Raw genomic sequence first — 25,029 nt, 5'->3', positions numbered from 1 at the left:
CTTGCATCCAGAGCACAGTCTGGAAATCACTGAAAACTGAAATTTAGAACTTTCCTTTCAAAATACAAAAGAGCTTTCGTTAAAATTGCTGTATCAGCAGTTCTACATTAAGCTTCCATTTTATTCCAAATGGTTATGATTTGATGATGAGCCCAGTCAATCGGGTGGCAAAGCTATGCTTTTTTATAATTAGATAACAGAAGGTCTGAACACCAACAATATTCATCTTCACCATCGGTTTCATGCAATCTTCCTAGGCGGCACCCTGATACCACGGATGTACTGACATTTTTTTTAACTTTTATGCAAATTGCATGTATAATAAATCCATGATATACTTTAGCATGAGTTGTTCCTCAATTTGAGGAAATGCTGATTTAAAACACAATTTAACAAATTATTCCGTGGAGCATAATAAGGACAAAATTCTCCCCCCCATAAAATTTTCAGACATTTGGACAAAGACAACAATAGTTTAGTGAGATTTGCTGAAAAACCTCTAGCTCACATATTGTTTTTTTTTTTCCCCAAGCAGACAATTACGAAGTACTGATGTCCAAGCAGAGACTGTCCATTAAAAAGCATCCATCTAATACAATCTTTAACAAACTTCTCTGGAGCTACAATGATGACCTCAAAACCCACAGCATGAATTTTTTAAAACAAATTTGATGCTATTTAAAAGGGACGGATTGACAGCCCTGGAGACTGAAGTCTTCTATTCAACCACAACCCCGGGTGAAACACAGACAGAGGCGATGAAAATCTTCCCTGCTTCTCCACTTCTGCTCCTCGAACTTCTAGAAGAGAGAGACACTTGTAGGCAAGAAAGGGGAGCTGTGTGGCTCATGCTGTTTAACCACGGCCATTTCACAGGCCATCTTTGCAAGGATGGACGTTCTAATCCACATGAGGGAAAAGGACTGGAGATTTCCTCACACTGACACTCTTTTGTGGACCAAATCAGAAACCAGCTGCTCAGAGGTCTGGGCCACTGGCCTCTCACCAAACACAAAGCAAGAACCTAGAACAGATGAGGATATGATGCATTGGTGTCATTCCTGAGGAAGGCAATGCTAGAAATGAACCCTCACAGTGACAGCAGAGCTCCGGGCTCCCCACAGAAACACCTGTGGTAATCCCAAGGACTTCAGATGATGAAGTCCTGTGAGTAAAGTCTCAAACTTACCCAACAGTTCAAGGTGCCACCTCCCCACAAGATTTCTCAATCTCGGCACCCATCGACACTGGGGACTGGGTCGTTCCCTGCTGGGGCAGGCAGACCTGTGTATGGGAGGATGCTCGAGTGCGTTGTAGGATGCCTGGCGGCGTTCCCTGGCCTCCTTCCCCCAGACGCCAACAGCACCTGCCGCACTGGGACAACCACAAGCATCTCCAGACTTTGCCGGGGATCCCCTAGCAGTCAAAATCCCCCCCAGTAGAAACTCTGCTCTGTATGTTCGGTATCCGTTCCACTTCTTCAACCCTAAGATCAGCACGGTTGTACAAATGTCTTTTTTATTTTCACATTCTCTTCTTTAACCCCAGCCCTGGAAGGATAGTTCTAAATACATCGTCTGACAGACATGTTATTATATACATGGCGCGGCTGGGCAGAATTTGGCGAAGAGCCTTGGGCCCTGGGCTGTCTTCTGCCCTTTGTCGGGAGTATCTTCCTGTTTTACAGTTGGGTGAGTTATGCTCGGGCTCCCAGGCAGAGCGGCTGGAGGAGATCTGACGAAAACCACATTGTTTGGTTCACGGAATGTGATTTACACCCCCTAGATACTGGATTTTAATTTGTTATATATGTCTATTAAACTCTGCCTTCCTCCTCCTCTTTCTTAGGATGAAAAGCAGATTATTTAGTGCACAATCTAAAAATCGGCCGGTTATTAAATTTTCCTTTTCGTTTAGTTTTGAAGCTTTTATGCCTCTAAAACTTATTTACATGCTGTATATATTAAATAAAGTGTAATCCATAGCACTCATAGGATTCAAAAAAATGATGAGGTACTCTTCCCAGGGTCTCAAAGCAGAGTCTACCTGACTCCTCAAAAGAGGGAGACATTTATGGCATTGATCTACAATTCAGGGATACGCTTCCCCCAAAGCGGCAACTTACACCCATATTAGGGAAGTACGCAAGATGCAGAAATAGAAATGGCCCATATCTTCTAAATCATCCATTGCCATATTGACCCCTCATGCCATAAAATATAGTCCTATGAGATGCTAATAAGCAAAATGCGAGTACTTATATGTTATTGTTTATATCATATATATATTTTATATTTTATTCAGCAGCATGCTTAGGAAACAAAAAAAAAATAAGACAGGGAAAGCCACAATATTACATTTTCAGTTAAATTTTCCTTGCAAAAATTAAGTCAACCTTTAGCATTCTTAAAAATAAAATGCATTAATTTGCATAATCATGAATAAAGCACAGGATAGCTCTCATAAATACGGCTTCCATATATTTAGCACCTACTACTATAGGAGGCATGTGACATGTTTATTTTTTTTTTAATTTAATGCTCACCATGCCTTGGTCATCTTTAATACCATTTTGCAGAGGAGAATAAGGAGTCAGAGAGGTTAAGTAATTTTCCTAAGGACACGTGGCTGGCAAGGAGCAGAGCTGGAATCTGAATCCAGTCTGGATGACCTTATTGTGCGTGCGCTGGACCCACCTCATTATCCTACCTTCTTCTCTAATCAGCTGTCTGAGGCATGAAGTTGCTTGAAATCAAGCCAGTATCTTGTGGGAAATACAGAGTCAACTGCATGCATAGGCTTTTGGTTAAAGTCCATCCAAACAGACTCATTAGCATTTTTTTAATGTTTGAAAAGGTCCTCTTCTCAGATTCATGGAAATTAATAGCTACATATACTATTTTGATTGGCAAAACAAAGCATTCCTGGTAGTCTTGTCCCTCTGCTGTCTTCTGGTCGCTCCTCTTTCCGTGGCCCCCTCTTGGAGCCCCATCCTAGTCCACAAGCATTACGACCCCACCCTCACCTCTCCCGATCCCAACCTCAAATTCCACGACGCAGCCTCCCTGACTTCCTTGCAGCTCCCATAACATCCTGGGCCTCTTTTAACGTCGATTATGTTCCTGTGCTCAGTGTTGAGCTTGTTTATCAGGTGTCCGCCCTGTTGTAGGGGCTGGGAAGACCGTGGTGAGACAAAGTTAGTGCCTTCATGAAGCTTACAGTCTACCTTGGGAGAGACATATAATGAGTGAATCGGAAGCATATTTAACAAGTAAGGTATCCAGCATGTCAGGAAATGATAAAGGCTTTGGTAGAAAAATAAAGCTAGATGGGGCGCCTGGGTCACTCAGTCGTTAAGCATCTGCCTTCGGCTCAGGTGATGATCCCAGGGTCCTGGGATCGAGCCCTACATCAGGCTCCCTGCTCAGAGGGAAGCCTGCTTCTCCCTCTTCCACTCCCCCCACTTGTGTATCTGCTCTCTCTCTCTCTCTCTCTCAAATAAATAAATACATAATCTTTAAAAAAGAAAAAAAAAGAAAAGAAAAAGGCTAGGAACAGCATTAGTGAGTGCTGGAAAGCAGAAAGTTCTTGCAAATTTAACAAGGAGAGCCAGGGAAAATTACCCTGACAAGGTGGCCTTTGAGCAAAAACTAGAAAGAGGTGAGGGAGTAGCACAGGCTTCAGTGGCAAGGGGGCCCACGTGACTTGCATGCAGTGAGTCAAGCTGAAAGCAGCAGACCCTGTGGTAAGGGCCGGAGGACAAGGTGTCATGTAAGGGTTGGGCGGTCTTAGGAGGGCTGTGACACTTATGAGTGGCATAAAGGATCTCTCCCTTTTTCGTGCCTTTGGTATCTTGGAAGCTATGTCCTATCATAGTATCTGGAACTATCCTAATGGTCATTGCTTTTAACATAGGGGTTGAAAACTTAGGGGGGCCAAGAAGCTGCTGGAAGTATGAAAGGGGAATAGAAAGGGATGCCTGGTCTAAATGAGGCTCCAAGGACGGCTGCCAAATAAAATATAGTCCTAGGCCTAAATATCACACAGCTGGGCCAGCTGAGCCCAGTGGGTCACCAGTGTGGCCTCTCTTGTCACTAATCATCTGTTTCGTGAACAGATAAGACACAACAGCGCAGCATTTTTAAGAACTATTGTGAACCTCAAGAGTAGTCTAGAAACTCAGTATCCACCCACATTAGGCCTTCTATGACAGACTGAAGGTCTGTGTCCCCTCAAACTTCCTATGTTGAAATCTAACGCCCAGTGGGACGGTATCCGGGGGTGGAGCCTTTGGGAGGTAATTGGGTCAGGGGCACTGTGCCCCCAGGAGTAGGATGAATGCCCTTAGGAGAAAAGCTGAGAGAGCTAACTCTGCTCTCTGCTCTCTGCTCCCTGCCAAGTGAGGATGCAATGAGAAGATGGCCATCTGGAGATCGGAAATCAGGCCCTCACCAGAACCAAATCTGCCAGTACCTTGACCTTGGACTCCTGGCCTCCAGAACTGTGACAAATAAATTGATAAAGGTCACCCAGTTCGTGGTTTTCTGTTACATCTGTCCAAACTGACTAAAACAGCTTCCATTTCATTGATGGATCCAAAGTTTAAGAGTGTTCTCTCTAATGCACTATCAAACCAGCCACATTTGGGAAAATGAAGCTTCCTACATCCTATTTGCCAGAGATCACTGCCGTGTCCTAAGGTTACTGAGACACTGCCTGCCTCCTCTGAAACACCTTCCCGGCTTCTTCTGCCAGAGCTGCTCATGTAATGGAGCAGGGGGGGCAGAGGGGACCTATACATGAAATTTACTTAATTGCCACTAGAAAGGATTGCTACCTTTTAATGCAGATGTAAACAAAAACAAAAAAAAAAAAAGGAACTTTGTTTAAAAATGGGCCAAGTTAAGCTTAAGTGTGGAGAAGATTTTCTGCTGGCTTTAACTGGGGAAATGCTGAATATGCAGTGATTTTTTTTACATTAATAATAATAGGAAACAGTAGATAGTGGCACCTCAGCACAATTCTAATTTAATGAGAAACAATAAAATAGTTTTCCAAAGGGGCCTATTTAGGTCCAAGAAAGGGAGATATTAAAGTTCCAAGATTTATTCTACTTTCGTTAAGGTATGCTGATACACATTTTCTAAGGCTATATTCTACTCACTGATTAGATCTCTCTCTTTATAATTTTCTTACTTGTAAGGGAATTAGATTGGTATTTTCCAGGCCAAATAACTTTTAGACAAAATATTTAAACTGAATCAATTCATTTCCGGCACAAGGAAGGTTGATCAAAATCCTATATCACTCAGACAGCTCTATGAGGCATACATTTAATATATTTAGATATCATTAAGTGCAAAACCATGGGAATCAACTATTACAAAGTGGATTTTAGAGAAAAACGGAATATACATAAAACTTCTGGCAAAGTACTATCTTTAAGAACCGCCCTCTCCCCCAGCCTTTTTCTGGTGTTTTTCCAATTAATTGCACCAGCTAACCAATAGGGATTAGTCATTGCAATGTTTAAGCAGTATGCTGTGTGAGGTCAGATGTGATGATGATGATGATGGTGGTAAGAAAGGTGACAGCTGACATTAATTGAGCCCTTCTTATGAAAAGCCCATTCTATCCCTTGCTTGCTACATTCTAACATTCACTCAGCTCAGATTTGTGTTAAATGTGTAAAGGATTTTCCAGTGCCTTGTAAGTTACACTGCACTGTGCTCTCATTGAGAGATGGGCCAACTGACACCAGGACAGGTTGAGCAACCAGGAATCACTGGACTGGCCTGGACAGTGCTCACCAACTCTGGGGCATGGCCTTAGAACAAACGGATCGGATGTGATTTCGAAAAACAGAGGCTCATGACACTGTGTACAGTCAAGATGTAAACTCATACGGCTTACGCAGAGACAGATGTCCAACCAAGTCCCTACCTTCCAGAAACACAAACTCTAACATCATTGCTGGGAGACGGGAGTGGCACAGAGGACGCACCCCAAGATGGGGACACAGAAAGCAGGCAGCCCTCCACTGGGGGAAAAAAAGACGCCAGCGCTCAGTCCTTTGTTGGGCTGAAGCAGAAAGAAAGTGCTGCTCCTCATTCAATAAGGAGCATGGCCATAGCTGCTCCTTAAAGAGTTCAAGTTAGAGCTATTCATTCAATAGCACTGAAGAGGACAGACAGCAGGTGTAGACATCCCATTGGAAGGCATCATGAAAACCCCAAGGACCCTGAACATAGAAATGGCAGCAAAAAAAGAGGCAACACAAAGAACAAAATTCAGAAGACCCAGGACCAGAGTCTAAAAAGGTGTGTGTTTTCCATAATAGATTTTAGGGTCAAAGTCAGAGGCTGGGGAAGGTCTGCAGAAAACAGGGTGAACCCCAGCTCTGCCACCACCTAGCCATGGGGACACAGCTGGGCAACTACTCAACCTGTCTGAGCATTTGTTTCTTCATCTGTAAAATAAAGGTAACTGTGTCCCCACCTCTTAGGGCTGCTATACAGTTTAACTGCGTACATAAAGCATTTGCATACCGCATAAATATGCAGCAAGCACTCAATAAATCCTACCTACTAATACCATCAATGTTCTTGCTTCTGCCAGCACAGATAAAAATATTTCTACATTCCTCTTGTGAAAAATCCCTGCTTACTGGGTAGCAAAGAAAGGAGGGAAAGAAATCAACAATAGCACAAAGGGAAAACCCACGAGGAATCTTCTTCTTCTCATTCCCTTGCACTTAAGATGTCCTATGTGAAGATGCCAGATGGAGTCCACTTTGGCGGCTGAACGGGAGTCCCTGATCAGAGGAAATGAATAAATGCACTACAGTTTAAGACCTAAACATGGCTGATAATCTGGCCAGCTCTCATCCCTGAGGGCTAAGTGTCAAGCTGATATCTATCTAACCTGAACTAAGTTCCAAAGCTGGAAACAGTGACTGGTTTGAACCAATCTTCAGCACCATGTTTAAGTTTGAGCTCTGCTGCCAGGCCCTCGTCTACAATACCACAGCTCTCTGACCCATCCAGGGCCAGTGACCTCTCCTGAGCCCCACGTCCGAAAACCCCAGTGCATCACCCACAAGAATGAGCATTCCTCCAGGGCTTACTGTGTGCCAGACTTTGTGCTAACTGGTTCACATACAGCGTTTTCTTTTTTTTTTTTTTTAAGTTTTTTTTTTTTTTTTTAATTTGACAGACAGATCACAAGTAGGCAGAGAGGCAGGCAGAGAGAGAGGAGGAGGAGGAGGCAGGCTCCCTGCTGAGCAGAGAGCCTGAATGCGGGACTTGATCCCAGGACCCTGGGATCATGACCTGAGCCGAAGGCAGAGGCTTTAACCACTGAGCCACCCAGGAGCCCCACATACAGCATTTTCTTTGAGCAAACAGAGGTACATCAAGACTTAAGCTGTAAAGTAAAAGTATATGATTTCTCTTTCTCCACCTCCTTCTGCTTTAGGAAAACCATTTACTGAATTCCTTCCATGAAACTTCGATATAGACTCTTACTAAATAGATAGGGTCAATCGCCTGCTCAAGCCTCAGAGGATGTCTCATGACATTTAGAATAGAACCTAAATGTATTTAAATGGTCCCAAAGTCCTACATGATTTAGATCACACCTGGCACTCTTATCTGCCAATGTTTTCAGTTTCTAAATCCTAGCCCTGTGGCATCCTCTCTTCCCCTGGAGGACATGTTAAGTTTGTGTCCACTTCAGGACCTTTGCACCTGCCACATACCCACTCTGCCTGGGGAGCTCTTCCCTAGGATCTTCCTTCCCATGGCTAGTTAAAATCGACTATGATAGAAGTATTTACACCAAAGAAATTGGCCAACAATCAAATCAGGGCTTTTGCCTCCCAGAGAACCACTTACTGAACATTTACCAGTATAGAACTACCTACTTCTATTCTCCTACTGTGACTGTGCAACACGAGACTACTCAGTTTCTTCTGACCATCCATCACTCTGAAATCATCTTTTCCCCGTGTTGTTTACTTTATTAACACTCTCTTGCAGCTATCATTTAAAGAGAGCAAAGACATTATCCAAATCGCTCGCTACCATATCCCTGATACTCAAAAGCACATGTACAAGAGCTTTAACTGTTTTTGTTGAAAGAATGAAATCAATTCCGTGCACTTTCTTTGCATTACTTGCCCCACTGTATCTAAGATTTCTGATTTTCCTCATGGGTTTTTCACGGCTAAGATTCTTTTAGAATTTTCTAGGAGCTACAGCTTCAAGAACAATCAAAACTGACAGTGTACGTATGCCTTACCAGTCACCAATTAAGGAATGGAATGATGATTTAAAACATCATTTACTAGTTTCCCTACTCTATAATATCTGTTTGGAAATTGTGAAGAGTTCACCATTGTCTCTTTTCATTCTAGAGTTCTATGTAGGAAAAATGTCTCCGTTTTGAAGGGCACTGACTGTATAATCCCTTTGTTAGGATAACAAGACCATCTGGCCCCATCCATCTTGCTGCAATTTGATCCTGGGTTAATTGTACCCTGTCACTAGCCAAGATTGACACTGTATGTTTTCTCTCTTCACTAAGTCTAGTTCATTATGGAGGCAGCTTTTTGAAGACTCAAATTCTTGAGGACTTTTTTACAGCAGGATGAATGGGACCAAGGACTTCTGGGGTTTTTCCAGTGGCCCACAGAATCAGTGCATCATCAAAAGTAGGATATGAGAGAGGAAGTTGGCCACAAGAGGAAAGAAGATATAAGTCCTTTGGAAGGTTGACAAGCAGTATCTAGTGGGCAAAGGAAGAGCGGAGAAATTAAGCGATCCCTCTAATTGATTATCTAAGCCGAATGACGTCAATGAGCAATACCACTTAACAAAAGTAATCGCATACTTGAAGTGTTTACATATAAGATCCCAAATTCAATTGCCTGTAGGAGCTAAGAAGGTAAAATAAATATTGAGGCAGTTGGGATATAAAATAATATTGGGGGTGGGGTGCCTGGGTGTTTAAGCAGCCAACTCTTGATTTCAACTCAGATCATGATCTCAGGGTTGTGGGATCGAGCCCCGTGTTGGGCTCCATGCTCAACACAGAGTCTGCACAAGGAACTTCTCTCTCCCTCCGCCTCTCCCCCTGCTTATTCTCCCTCTCAAATAAATATATCTTTAAAAAATAATAATAATATGACAAATTGAAGACTCCATGAACCCTCTAAAGGGAGCAAATGACACCAGCTCTAGCCAACTTCTGCCAAGAGGAAGTATGAAACCTACAATGTCAGGTTGTAATGGATACCGTTGACTGCTCGCAATTCCCATCCTCTCCTTCTTTGTGTCTCTCCCCCAAGATGACCCCTTCTCCCATTGCATCCTCCAGGTCTAGAACATTGGTCCAAGCCAGTTGAGAGAATTCTGTTTACCTTGTCAGTAATTAGCATAGGAGCACGTGTGTGACCCAGTTCTAGCCAAGGAGACATAAGGGAAGGCCAGTTCAAGGCTTGGAGTTCCAAAGAAATAAAAAAAGATCATCTTTCTTCCTCCGGACAGAGTTGTGTCTTGCTATAATGCCAGAAACTGCTGTTGCCATCTTGCCACACAGAGCCTGGGGCATCTGGACCAGATCCCTGGAACACCACATCTGGCCAGCCTCTGGAGCTTGTTTTATATAAGATAACAAATTCTTACAGCTTAAGCCAGTCTATGTAAGGTTTTACTTGCTACTTGCTGACAACAGTACCCCCACGTGATATACCAAGCTTCCAACTTTTCAAGAGAAATAGGAAATCCCATTTTTTTGCAATTCCATTTTCTTAAATTGTGGCCACTAATTTTTAACATTGTACAGGAGATTCCCTCTCTGATTAAAACAACACAAAACAGAACACACTTCAGGAGGATGGGGCATATGTTTTTAACTCATGGCCGAGCTTGACACCTTCGCTCCAGGCTCTTAGTGGAATCTATCCCAAATTGCACATCCTGGGGATGTTTTAACTTCCTGGAGCTTTCTGTGTCCCCTCGCCACTGATCAAGAGAATGCTCATCCCTGCCTGACTTTCAGAAATTCACTGTCTGCATAATTTAGATAGAATATCAATATCCAAACACACCATAGTGTGGTGCTCAGCAAAACTGATGTGGGGTTGTTGGGAGAGAAGACCTTCAAGAAATGAAAGGTTTGTTAATTAAGTTTCTTTGCCAGAAAAAGGTCATGGAAATGAGAAAATACTTACCTTATTAAAGTCCAGCAAAACCAATAAACTTGAATTACTATGTATATTAACATGGTTAATTCTGCAAATATGATCCATTCTTGTCTTCTGAGCTCTGCTCATAACTTGCTCCCTCTTGAAAAATACTCTCTCCTGTCTCCTTTGCCCATCCATGGTTTACCTAGATTTTAAGACCCAGTTCAAAGCCTACCTCTTCCAAGAAGCCACCCCAGATGGGAATTTCTCAAACTGTTTCTTTCTGTGTCGTTCACACATCAAATGTGGTTGCAGAGTCATCTGGGGCTGTCTGTCTGTTGAACAGAAGATTTCTGGCTCAGACCAGAGCAACTGGGTCTGAGCTTGGAAATCTACAAATTATATGCTCTTCAATTTCGTCTTCTACACACTATTCCAATGTACTCAGTAGAGTATCATTCTAATAGAGTTTTGAATCATTATCTGGGTTTATTTTCATATAATTCTTTCCAAGGAGGTCATATCTTCTCAATTATAAGCTCCTCAAAAGCAAGAACCTGCTTTTCTACTTCCATATTCTTACTTACACTGAGATCCAGATTCCTCATCGGAAAAAAAAAAAATGCAGATTTATAGTTCAGGGGTCCTTTTGAGGATTAAGTGAGGTAATAAAAATTTTCAAATAGGTTGAATCCTAAGTATATAGTAAGACAGGGTTCTAAACCTTAGGTATCTTGTCTCATCTCATCTTCCAAACAAACCTGTTAGGAGGTAGGAGCCTCCTCTCCGTGCGGAGCAGGAGACTGACCCCAGAAAAGGTGGGAAAGCTGGAAAAGTTCACAGAACCAGTAAAGGTGGAGCTGGATTTCAAAGCCGCATTCCTCTGATTCAAAAGTCTGTTTTTACTCCTATTCCGATGTCTGAGCAAATAACCATCACCGGCGATACACAAGTCCTGGGACACTGCAGAAGCCCGAAATGTACTAACACCCACCCAGCCCAGACCTGGGGGTGAAGAACAATTGCTTCCATCTTCCTGTATCAAGAATAACGGATCCTGGGAGCCTGGCTGGCTCGGTCACTGAACATCTGCCTCCCGCTCAGGTCGTGATCTTGGGGTCCTGGGATCAAGGCCCACATGGGGCTCCCTGCTCAGGGGGAAGCCGGCTCTTCCTCTCCCACTCGCCCTGCTTGTGTTCCCTCTCTCTGTCTCTGTCAAATAAGTAATCTTAGACAGAAATGTGTCCCACCTCAGAGGGCACTGGGCCCTCATAACAGAAACTCAGGGGAAGCAGCAGCTCCCGTTGGAAACCCCATCAGACTGGAAGCAACCCGTGATGTCACACCAGCAGCCTGGCCAGGAGGAACCTGTTGCCCTCTCACTCATCCATGGCGGTATTCTCAACCCCCACTGCATCTCAGAATCCCTGGGGACATTGTTTTTAAACTAATCCAGATGCCTCCGCCTCCGGCATGGAGATTTTGAATTATTCTGGGTGTGCCCAGGTGCCTTTGCCTTGCACCCAGCTGAGAAATCTGTCTGACAACAGACTTGGCCTCCTCAGCTCGGCCCCCATTGTGGCCTGCCCTGTGGACTTTGGTTCACCCTTTCTTTTTGCATCTTGAATGCAGCCCCAGAGGCACCTGCCACATAGCAGGCACTGAAGAAATATTTGTTGAAAAAACGGCCAGTGAATTTTGAAACTTGCTAACCTAAAAAAGGGCCTCACTTACCCTCTTCCTCTCCCCGAGGACTCTTCCACTCACCTCTGATGATCAATGGTCCTCTTGCCTCCCTCTGGATCTGAACAATCAGGAAAACAGGAACCGTGTTACTTAACCCGGCCCAGAACGACATCAACTCATAAAAGTGCTAATCGAGTTTGGGGTTCGCTAACTCAGTCTTCCTCGGGAAGCGGCTCTCCATGGGTTTCTCACGTTTCATGTTTCTGCACGTCCTGTGAGCAGAGGCCCTAACAGCTTTGGTTCTGGACTATCTTTTCCAGGATGTTCATACAGCAGGTGGCCTTGGAAGACAGAAATAGTAGCGCCCTCCGGGCAGAGGGCAGATTTGCTTCCCAGCCAGCCTAGCAAAGACGATGTCCTCCTCCAGGGCAAAAATGGAAGTCTGCTAGCAGCTCCCTTATGAAAGATCAAGTTTCCTAAGCTATGAGTTCCTTGGCTGTGCTGCAAACACTACGCATATAAATCCACCTGGGCCATTCGTCTTGGCCCCCATGGACCTTGAGGGCAAAGGGAACCGAAGCAGACACAAAGCTCACAGAGCCTGCTGTGCTGAGTAATGAAGCCCATTCTTTGTCTCTGACTCCGGAGACTTGAGTCTTCTGCCAGAGCCTCTGGAACCGTGATGGTCTCACTTGTTAGTCTGCAGGGAGGACAAGGCCAGACCCTCCCCACTCCTTGACAAACTCCTACAGGTCTGTCTTCCTCACTAGATCCAAAGCCGCCTGTCCCCATCTCCCTTCCCCATCGCGCTGACCTGAGTCTACCACCGTCTGCCTCCCTCCCTGCAGCCACACTAGCCTCCTAGCCTCAGAGCTTTGCCCCGGCTCTTCCTTCAGCCTGGAACGTTCTTTGTCCCAACCCCAGATGGCTCCCTCCTCCACCTCATTCAGATCTGTTTCCTTAGTTAAGCTCCACAAGGGGCTTGGTCGACTTTGCTCACCGTCATAACCTCAGTGCCAAGCACTGTTCCAGGAACAGAGTCCGACACAAATAGGTGCATGACACAGATGACACAGATTCACTGCACAGACAGATGAATTAAAGGGTAAAAACACCCAGCCTAACACTGCATATACTGCTATTCTGGAAAAGTAGTTTCCATCAACGTCACTGTGGTGGATATACAGATTTTAGTCAGTAACACCCAATACACAAAATGTGGTATTTTTTTTTCCCAAAAATAGAAGATATTTAATATTAACATATTTTCCTCTTTTTATATGTATTGTTTTTCACACAATAATGTATTAAGAATATCATATCTGGATGTTTATGCGTTATACTGTAATTACTACACAACTGAAATTTATAAACAATGATTTCTTATGGATATATAAAATTCTATCCTGTAGGTATTTCAAGATTTACTTATCCATTCTGTATAGGTGGGTATTTGAATATCCCACTTTATCCCTACAATGTAAAGCTTAAATCATCATCTTTGTGTGTGTGTGTGTGTGTGCATAAACAATGAATTCTGTTACACTGAAAAGAAATTTTAAAAAAAGACCTTGATCAGAGAAATAAATAAATATATATATATATAGTTGCCTTCTTTTTTTTTTTTAAGATTTATTTATTCATTTGAGAGAGAGAGAGTGCACGCACCCATGTGCAAGGGCAGGGTTCGGGGAGAGGGAGACAAGCAGACTCCCCGCTGAGCAGACAGCCCAACACAGGGTTCAGTCCCAGGACTCTGAGGTCATGACCTGAGCCAAAATCAAGTCATCAGATGTTTAACAAACTGAGTCACCCAGATGCCCCCCAAATGTGATGTTTCTGTATTTCTTGAGATGAAGCTTAATCTGCTTCAAGCCCCCTCTCCTGGGCTGGTGAGAAACTCAATCTTAGTTTCTGGGAGGGGCTCTCTAGGCCTCTCTGGGATCATGCAAGAACCCAAGGGGGTGGACGCAGCTCAGAACACTCAGAAAAGGGATTTTTGGTTTGGGGATAATAGTTGTCACTACCGATATATGTTGCGCCCCCCAAAATACACACACACACACACACACACACACACACACACTTCCTTCGAAAAAAATCGTATCTGTAGAGTGCCACAGATGTCCCCTCTAAGATTTAGCCACTGCCTGGGACATTGCAGTAGAGCATCTGACCCATCGGACCAGCAAAAAGCAAAAGCAAATCCCCTTTACCAGCTCCGAGGATGCTCCCCAACTTCTCTTCCTCTCCGTGGGCTCCTACCTCCACCTCCCGAAAGTTCTCATCTCTACCCACCCAATGCAATACCCTTCAAACGACTGTAGATTTTCCAAAACTTAAACTTGGAAAGTTTTGCCTTTGGCCCTATTGCACACAAGCTGCCGTAAAATGCTAAATGAGGCATTTAAACAGACTTGTTGAAATTCAACCAGGCAAACTCAAAGTCTCAGTTTCCCTCCTTCACATGGCAGGGGAAATACAGCAGAGAGAATAAAATACACAGTGATACCCAATAAATTACCTACCACATTAGAATTAGTCTGTGTGCGCGTGTCCCGGCATTTACCACAGTGCCTGGCACATGGGTATTGAATCATTGTTAGTGGAACTCATGACTGCATGAATGAATTTCATTTATCTCAAGTAAATGTACCTCAAGAAATGCCCCTTAGGGTGGACATTTCCCTAGAAATGCTTTGCTCCTCTAGATTCTCTCTCTACTCTTCTCCATCTTCTCTTGGGCTCCAGGAGGCTGACCTTCCGCCTTTGGATGGGTTTCCTTAAAGGGGTGTGTCCCCAGGACATCTCAGTGAGGGAGAAGAGTACGATCAAGGTATGAATTCTCCCCACCCCTGTTCAGTTTCAGTGGCATCACCAAGAACGGCGTTGCCTGTTCTGGTCAGTGTTTGTCATGGTCTGATCCCAAATTCTCAGGTGGAAACCCTAATCCCAGTGTGATGGTGTTTGGGGTAATTAGATCACAGGATGGCACCCTCATGAGTGGGATTAGTGTCCTTCAAAGAAGAGGCCATTGAGCGAGCTCACTCTCTTTCTGCCCTGTAAGGAGACAAGGAGAAGTGGACCGTCTGCCACCCAAGAGGGCTTTCACCGGAACCTGACTGGGCTGGCAGCTTGCCCTCAGAATTCCAGACTCCAGAACAGCAAGGAAAAAACTTCTGTTACTTAAAAACCACCCAACAGGGATACCTGGGTGGCTCAGTGGGTTAAGCCTCTGCCTTCAGCTCAGGTCATGATCTCAGGGTCCTGGGATGGAGGCCAACATTGGGCTCTCTGCTCAGCAGGGAGCCTGCTTCCCCCCTCCTCTCTCTGCCTCTCTGCCTACTTGTGATCTCTCTATCAAATAAATAAATTAAAAATCTTTAAAAAAGAAAACTCACTTTAAAGAAAAAAAAGACCACCCAATGTATGGTAGTTTGTTAAAGAAGAGAACCACTCAGAGAAATATATAAATGTGTGTGTGTGTGTGTGTGTATACACACACAGGTGTGAATGCACACAGGTACATCTGTATTTATTTCAGAGTCCTCACTGCCAGCACTCATGGGAGCAGGTGACATTATCAGTCCCCAAAGAGCTACTGTCTCTGTGTCAGTGCTGGAGCTCGAGGTCCATAGGGCAGGCAGTGAGGAGGAAGACGGATGGAAAGTGGGGAAGAGGGTGAAAAAACTAAAAGCCACCAAGATGATCTGGGGCTCATGCGGACAGACTGAAACCTGCCTCCGTTCCCATTGTCCCTAACCGCAGTGACAAGGCTGTCCGGGAGTGGCCAGGCCCTCCACCGCGGAGAGAACACGCACCGGGCCTGGAGTGCAGAGACTGAGAGAGCCCGCCACCGGGAGAAGGGGGAGCAGTGGCAGGCCCAGCCGCTGCCTCAGGCCAAGGAGGCAAGCCAGCAGGCAAGCCACAGAGCCCCCAGAACTCATACCGGATCCTCGGTGGCCCTCCGTAGAAGGCGACTCCGGGAGATGTGGTTCAGCCCGGCCATGCCAGCACACCCAAAGCCAGCAGCTCCCTCAAGGAAAGCTCGTAGCGAGCCAGGAGGCTCACCTCCCCGCCAGCGGTTCTCTCGCAGGGTCTCCTTCCACCCACCAGCCCCCGGACACTGCACTGTCCCCTGTGGTTTCCACCCACACTGCCCATGCTGCTGGCGATGCACCCCCCTCCACGCTCTCCCCAAACTTCGCAGCTGGAACCCTGCTGGGACCCTGACGAACTGTACAACCACCCTCGGTGTGGAGGAACAAAGAGAACATCAACTGGTAGATTTTATTGTTTTTCCCAGCTGGAGCTGGATTTGCTTAAAAATATTAATTGAGCAGCTACAAATGGAGACCCTACATGACACACAAATGCAGTAGGGGTCCAGAGGGGGCCAAGGGACGCGATCCCCCACCTCCCACGATGCTCACCCTCCAGCAGAGGGCGCGGGGCGTACCTACCTCTGCTTCCCGGCCTTGCGGCCTCACGGAGTAGACGCATAAACTGGGGATACTCATTAAGTGTCCAGAACCTTCCGAGGAAAGGTGGTTTATGAAACAGAGTTATTGTCCTACTGCATCTCCAAAGATACAGTTTATCTTGCCTCATTTTTAAGAATAAAAGAAAGGGGGATTTATCATGAACACAGGCAGAATGACTGACTCTGGACCAGACTCTCTCCGCAGAATATCTTGTTTCATTTTCATGCGATGTCACAAGATGCATGGCCAGAAATTATTATCTCCACTAGGTCAATGGAGCGACTAAAGCCAGGAGAGGTAAAATGGCCAGCCCAAGGTCACACAGCTAGCAAGGGAAGTAAATGGGATGCTTATTTTTGGTCTGGGCTCCCTACCTGGGAAGGAATTAGGCCAAATGTTCTATTTTTTAAAACCTTACAACAAGCCCAATAAGATAGGTTTGACTACTAGCCCTCCTGTCATGCCAGAGGAGGCTCCAGGGCAGAGAGGACGCACAGATACTGAGTGAAGGAGTCAGGAACTGGACCCAGCTCGGCCTGATCACAGAGCCCACCGTCTTGCTACTCACCAGAACCCATAAAACACAGCTGACATGGCATTTGTTCAGGCCATGTTTCATTCCTGAATATCTTTCTCCATAAATACACAGAGAGATCTACATATCAGTAGAGATAGAGCCCCACATATCCATTACATTCCATTCAACACATAATACCGATACTCCATCTAATGCTTCAAGCTGTTCTACTCCTAGTATTGAATTATTTGCTTCTCCCAACCTCCATTAACCAAGTTTGGGGAGAAAAGCTAGCTGCCACATAAGTCTTGATGAGAATAAAGTCTCTTTATTACTATTATTATTCCCCTAATGGTCTGTGCAGTATTGTACATAACTTTTTAGTCCTTCATAAAACCCCGTTGATAAACATTTGACAACTTGTTACGATTTTAAAACTTTCATTGCCAGATTTGAGCCAGCACCACCGGAATCTAACAATGTGATACGAAGGCAGTCGCAGTATCGGTGATGCAATAAAGGATTTTGCAGCCCCTCTCAGGGCCTAATTTATGACATGCGCACTGAAGAATGATCAAGATTCACTATTTGCCATTATAAGAAACAGGCCAACCAATTCATAATTTTCAGGAAAGCTGGTTTTAACAGCCCTATTAGTTTTACAATTCCGACTTTTGTAAGCTTCAATTTGTTATGTTTAAGTTATTTGCTCTGAGGAGTTGGAGTGCTCTTACTGGGGTCTTAAGGTCTATTTTTTTCCAAACAGAGTTTGCAGAGAAAGACAATAGCAGTGCTGAAAAGTTCAATTAAGATAAACTCTGAAAGTCAAAGGGAAAAGCTGTGGATATTCATTCAAGTTGAAAATACACAGAGCCTTTCTACCCCTCTTCTGTTTATTAAAAAATATACATAATAAGCTGGAGGGGATGTGTGTTGCCGTCTGTGAGGTGCATTAGAGTTTTTAGACATTTGCTAGACCAGATCTGATCTCCAGACTTCACGGTATTAATCCCTCTGTCTATTGAGGGATGGTTAAAATGTTAAAAGAGTGAGATACATATATTCAAAAAGCATATTTGATCTGGGTCCATATATAAGCTGCTCAAATATGGAAGCTAAAAAATAAGTTTTAATATGTACATATTAATATGTACTTAGCCCATACATGGTCATTCATTCATTCATGAAAGAAATGGTTTTTAAACACCACACAGTTGTTGGTAAACTATAACCTGCAGGCCTAATTCAGACCTTTGCCTATTTTTGTGCAGCCTAGAAGCTAGGAATGGTTTTCACATTGTTTTAGTCAAAAAGATCAATAATATTTCCTGACATGGGAAAATGATAGGAAATCCAAATTTCGGTGTCTGTAAATAAAGTTTTATTGGCACACGGTCACACTCATTTGTTCCCATGTTGCTGAGGTTGTTTTGACACTGCAGTGTTGGAAGTCAGTAGAGTCAACAGAGCCATGTGGCCCACAAAGCCTAAAATATTTACTACTTGGCCCTGATCCATTCTATTCCTGGTCCTGGAGTTAAGAGAAAGAAAGAAAGAAAGAAAGAAAGAAAGAAAGAAAGAAAGAAAGAGGAAGGAAGAAAGAAAATAGTAAAACAGAACCGGTCTTCCTTCATTAGGGACAGCAGTAAATATGTCAAATGATTTTAAGTGCTATGGAGAAGAGCAAATCAATAATAAGTAAATCAAATACAGACTGATAAGGTGGGTTGAATGTGTGACTCAAATATCAAGGTGCCACTGCCATCGGGGACATGACTTTTGAAACAGGGAATAATTCTTGGTGAATTTCCAAACAGAACAGAGTAAACTCTCCTTCCATTTATGCAGTGTATATTAAAACTATACAAAGAACACTTTGTGCTATATATAAAATGGAATTTGGTTCTAGGTCAAGATCATCGTAATCAGGGCTTTTCAACTACCCAACTTTCTGACATGACGCTAGAAAGTCAAGCAGGATGTGAAACAATCCTTCTTTGTGCTGCACTCTCTCTCAGATGGCAGGATGTTGAGTAACCCTGGCCCTCACCCACCAATTCAACACAGACATTAAAATCTCTGAGACTGTTGTCAGGCTTGGAGGGGGAAAAACAAGGTTGAGATCTGGGAGCCAAGTTTTCAACAGATGAGGAGGGTGGCCAGTAAGGAGGTAGATAATCTCAAAGAAGTGATCGTGGTATGCTGGTAAATGTTTAATAAGTCGCTCTGATTTGCCAATTTCCATGGTGTAAATACTCCCACAGTGGCCAGTTTCAAGCTACCAACACGACATCATTGAATACAGAAGGTGGAAGGAGGTGTATTCAACTAGCTCTCCAGAGCCAGTATGAGCCAGCCCCTGGGATGGATAGTGGTTGATACACGTAAAGGGCATGAACCTCCACCAAACAGAACACTTCACCCGAGCAAGCAGGAACAGCCATCTGAAAGATACATCAGTGAGTGACCTATCACCGACCTAACTTCCCAACCCAGAAGGATATGGAGGCAACAGAGATAAAGCTTTCCCTTCACTAAGCGGCGACCTCAGGGATTCAACTAAGGTGAGAAATGAAGAAGACAGTTTTTGAGGCTGATAAAGATTTAGCAGTGTGTTTACCGGGAAACAGAATTCTGGAAGAAAAAATATGGGGACATTTTGGAGACAAGTTAGCAGAGGGAGGCTGGGTAAGGAAGTTTCCAGGCCAGAATACATTCTGGGTATGACCAAGGGTAACAGAGAGCCTCTCCCCATTCCAAACCAAACCCGACAGCCATCGAAGAGGCAGTATTCCAGCAAATTCATCTTGCACACAGTCATCAAATTATTATAAGTTAGCTTCTGCAACTACAGTAGCTGCTCAAAAAACACATTACTACAGTAGAGCTCTGTGAAATATTTTGCACATACAGCAAACGTGGCAAATTTTGCCACTTCATTGACTCTGTAAAACTGAAAGATCTCCCCCTTTGTCTTGTATAGTTTCACTAATTACATCATTAGCAGAAGGCCATTGGACCAACATGAAGGAGATAAAAACTACTTTTTCTACATCTAAGTGGAAATGTAAGTTAAAATATAGAAATATCCATGCCTATATGGTACAAAATCCACAGGAGATAAGAGAGTCAAGTGATTAAGAGAGACGTCATCTTAAAAAAAATCAAAAGAATTGACATCTTTTATGTACAATTGCTGTGATCAGACAACCAATCTCAGTTGCTCAATCTTGCTAATACGGACACTCTTTGATGAAGACAGGAAGGCAGGGTGAATGCAAAAGTTTCAGCACAAGGAGTGTCTGGATAGAAAGGGATGAGTATAAGAGAACAAATAAATGAAACTGAAGTTCTTGAGACTGGCCAAGATAGAAGTGATGTCTCAACCCTTCCCAGAGGCACGTGGTCTCCAAAGGTGGGACATGCTGGCAGTCAATGGCAACACATAGGGCAGTGGGCCTGAGGACAGGAATGAATTTTAATTCTCTAGGAAGTGACACACACAATGAACCTGACTTCCCAAAACTTCACTCTACTACATACACAGGAACAAAGAGTAACATATGTGGCATAATGAAATCTTGTCTGGAAAACTTTATGCCTGTGGTTATAATTATGAGTATCTATGAGTCGGCTGAATTCTGTCCCAATTGAGGCTGTGAGCATTAGCATTCAGTTCTTGGAAATATGACTCAACCCGTGCCAGCCAACTCTATGGCGAAGTTCCCAATGGGGACTCAGCTCTGGAGAGTCATGTGGGTCATGCAGCAAGAAGGCACTGAAAGAACTTGAACAAGAGAACCCTGCGGGGAAGCACATGGACTTTGAAGTCAGCCCTGGGCTTGCAACCTGATATCTTACACGACCTCCTAGTGTGAGATTGGGCAAGTCAATTAAGCTTTCGAAGTTTCCTCATCAGTAAAATGGAGGTTGAATAGTATGTACATCCGAGAGCCAACAATAAAGGAACTAAATGAGACAGTGCATTGATGTGGTTAACGCAGTGACTGGGATCTATTTTGTCTGCAGTAAATGTTGGCCGGTGATACCAGTTATAATAGGAATAGACTGGCATGAGTGTTTCTGCTACAGAGAGACCAACCTTAAAGCAGCAGTTGTGAAGAACAGAGGATGGGTTGACCAACTGGAGGTCTAGAGTCCATTCTAAACATTTCTTTGCTTAAGTAAACTTTATCTGTCCCTGAAGTAAATGGGTCCAAAAAATGTAACTCAGGGGCTTACTATATGTCCCAGGCACTGACCTAGGTACTGGGAATACAGTGAATTCAAAAGATTAAAATCCCAGCCATTGTGCAGCCTATATGGCAGTGGGGAGAGACAGACAATAAATTTAAAAAAAAAAATCAACAGTACTGTATAAACAGTGACTCCCAAAGTGGGGCCCTTGGGTCAACAACGTCAACATCAACCTGGGAACTTTTTAGAAACACCCAACCTGGGGCTTCCCTCCAGTCCTGAAGGGAATGAATGAATCAGGAACTCAGAAGGTAAAGCCCAGAAATCTGTGGTCTAAGAAACCTTCCAGGGGATTCTAACACAAGCCAAAGTTTGAGAATCACTGAGAGTTTGCATTTCTGACAAGCTTCTAGGGGGCCCTGATGTGCTGATATGGCGACACACAGTTAGAATGACTGATATAAACAAGCCAGGGATAAGAGCTCACCGAGTAAATAAAACAGGCAAGGGGGTGTCTTAAGCCAAGTTCCTGCAGAAGCAGACCCTGAGATGAGAATTTGAAATGCCAGTGGTTTGTTGGGGAGATGAGAAGCCCAAGAAGGGAGTGAAAAAGTGAGACAGGCTAAGGGAAGGCAGCCAACATGGTTGTGAGCACATGGCTCATGGCCCACTGGGACCTCCAGGAACTGTACGGAATATGCCTCAGCTGTTCAGCCCAAGGAGTGAGGAAGCTGAGGTACTTACTTACCACTTCGTCAGCCACTGACTAAGGTCACACTCTGCGGGATGTCTGCCCTATCCCTCACAGAGGAGAAGAGAAAGCCCTCCGCACAAGAGAAACAGGTTCTTGCAGCAGAAAGCAGTTTCCAGGGGTAGGAGGAACGTGGGGTATGAGGGAAGGCAGAGAAGACGAGCTCGTGGAGAAAAAGTGGGAGTTGAACAAAGACCAGAGGACAAGAGGGAGCAAGTCCTGCCCATATCTGGAAACTTCCCAGGCGAAAGGAACAGAAAGAACAGATGCCCTGAGGTGGGAACACACCCAGCAGCCAGCGCATGGGTAGAACAGTGAAGAGGCCGCCAGTGTGTCTGGAGCAGCAAAGGGCGGGAAGGGGGAGGGCGTGGGGAGCTACAGCAAGGACTGCAGCGGGGGGGTGGGGGGTGAGAAGTGAGGTCACTGGAGGTTTTGAGTACAACACCTGACTTCAGTTCAAAAGGATGTGGAGGGAGAGAGGCTGTTGGTTGGATACAGAATATGAATATTCTGGTAGACAGAGGTACAGGGATAGAGAGATATGGAGACATGGACCCAGGAGAACGGGGACCCCTGTGAGGAGACCACTCTAAACTGGAGGCAGAAATGCTGGTGGCTTGGACCAAGGTACAAGGATACTTCAGTGACGTCATGAGCAGCCCGGTTTTCTCAGGTGAACCCCTCAGCTTTCCTCCGTATGGGCTTCAGAGGGCCAAGAGGAGGCCAAACCACGAGGAGCTGCTCCAGGATTACACACTCAATGTGCGAAGCCATCCTGGAAGTACAAGCAGTCTCTCCCCCACGAGTTGGAGCAAGGACCCAGGACCAAGCCTGGGTTGCCTGCGGGGCTGTAAACTACCCTTCGCAGCCATGGTCATGGGGCGCCTTGACGGACCGCGTGTGGTTCAGGCGCCCACGGCTGGAAACCAGAGGCAGGAATAGCCACACCCCAACCGTGTTCGGAGAGAGCTGGGGGGGGGATTTCTCCTGAAGACGTCTGATGGCGGTGGTACATGACGCTCTCCATCCTCCCTTCCATAATAATAGAGTTTTTAGCCCAACCCATGGCCACCTGAAGTCCACACTCCCCAGTCTTGCTCACAGATCGATGGGGCCACATGATGAAACAGTGGGCGAACAGAAGGGATAATACCCAGGGGCAGTGGATGGCTCAGTCGTTGAGCGTCCAACTCTTGGTTTTGGCTCAAGTCATGATCTCCGGGTCTTAGGATGGGGCCGCAGGTCAGGCCCCCATGTGGGGCCCTGAACTGGGCTCCAGGCTCAGTGTAGGGTCTGCTTGTCCCTCTCCCTCTGCTCCTCCCCCCGCACTCACACTCGCTCTCTCTCCGTCTCTCTCTCTCTAAAATAAGTAAATAAATCTTAAAAGAAGAAGGAGGACGAGGAGGAAGAGGAGGAGAAAAAGAGGAGGAGAAGGAAGAGAGGGAGAAGTGATAATGTACAACTTGCTATTTTGCCCTTAAAACAAAGTGGGTGCCATAGCCCTTCTCCTTCCCTCCTGATGGGAATGCAACTCCAGTGATGGCGATCCTGGGGTCCTGAGGACAATGGAAGCATCATAATAACAGAAAGCAATGGGACAAAAGGACCCAAGGTTCCTACCAGATTTTCAAAGCAGGATCACACTATCAGCTTGGATTTTGATTTCTGTGAAACCAAAATAAAATTCCAGTTTTTTTTTTTAAGTTACCATTTTGAAGGGCCCAGGCAAAGCAGACCAAAATCCTAACTTATACAGAGACTGGATTTTATTATCACAAGGAGGAGAGTTTTATTATCACAAGGGGAACTAAGGAGGCAAAAAAGGGAAAAAAGCAATGATAGTCTTCACTGTCACCATACAGTTAGTTCCCAATGATAGTCTTCACTGTCACCATACAGTTAGTTCCAGAACTTTAACAGCCACTGGTGTGGGGTTTTTTCACAGAAATTTCCTAGTTCTGTGAGAATTCTATCTCATCTAAGATCTATGGCTTCAATTTGTTCAAACAAAGCTTTGAACCTTTTTCATTTACAAATGTAACCAACCTTGCTAAATCTTGGCATTATGTCTTCACTACTGAGCTTGTCGGTGGGAGTCTTCGAGAACACCTCTGAGATCCAAAAAGACACCAAATCATCAAGTTAAGCGGGGCCTCTGCAGCTGGGGTGGAGCCCCAGATATCACCAGAATGGGGGTGAGGGAGGGGAATTTTAAAAATCTGATCACTGTATCTTCTCCTAAAAGACTTCATTTCAGGGCAAGAGTCAAGATTCTCACTGCTCTGACAGGAAAGAAAAATGCACACAGGCCACAAACAAATGTATTTTGTCCAGTGATCGAGGAGACAAAGACGGTCCTCAAACCCAGAAGAATAAAATTTTTACCAAATTATCTACAGTATCGATAAAACTACCCTTTCTCACTAACATTTCATCATCCCAGTGTGTTCCCACATAAAAGCAAATGAAGGCTCCATTTGTTTTTTTTTAATTATTTTTATTAACATTTAATGTATTATTTGCCCCAGGGTATAGGTCTGTGAATTATCAAGCTTACACATTTCACAGCACTCACCATAGCCCATATTACTTAATAGTATACTTTTCATTACATAGCATATGAAATAGTGTTATCATACGAATGGTAATTTTTATTAAGTGCCTACATGGACCTTCAATCCATCTTTTGCACCAAATCCTCAAACTACCTTGTTAGGTGGGTATAATTAACATCATCCTATGGATAAGAACACTGACCTACAAAGAAGACAAAGAACCAGCCAGGGTCACTCATTCAGGGAGTGGCAAGTCCAGAAATGGAAGCCAGAAAGTCAACCTCTAGAGACCACATCACTGAACATGACTCTCCCAGCCTCCTAGACAGAGTCATGGGCCACCCAGCTCTCCCTCCACAGACATCTGCTGCCCAACTTCAGGAATGTGGTCAGCACACGGCCAGAGAGCTGCTCCATCAAGGTCTACACGGGCAGCAGGCTGTGTCCTCAAGGCCATGCCCTATGAGGGAGGGACAGCCCACTGGCAGTGACCAAGCAAGGCGTGGCCATAAATTCCCACCATCTGGGGGCACGTACTGCCCCTCGGAGCATTCTGTGCTCCAGAGCTTCCCACAGGGTCGAACAGGACTTTGTAGACTGATACACCAACTCCTCCACTGCTTCTGTCCAAATGTGCTTCCCCCTGCTCG

Source organism: Lutra lutra, chromosome 9 (genome assembly GCF_902655055.1).
Source record: "Lutra lutra chromosome 9, mLutLut1.2, whole genome shotgun sequence".
NCBI lineage: Eukaryota > Metazoa > Chordata > Mammalia > Carnivora > Mustelidae > Lutra > Lutra lutra.
Note: the sequence above shows the minus strand (reverse complement) of the source record.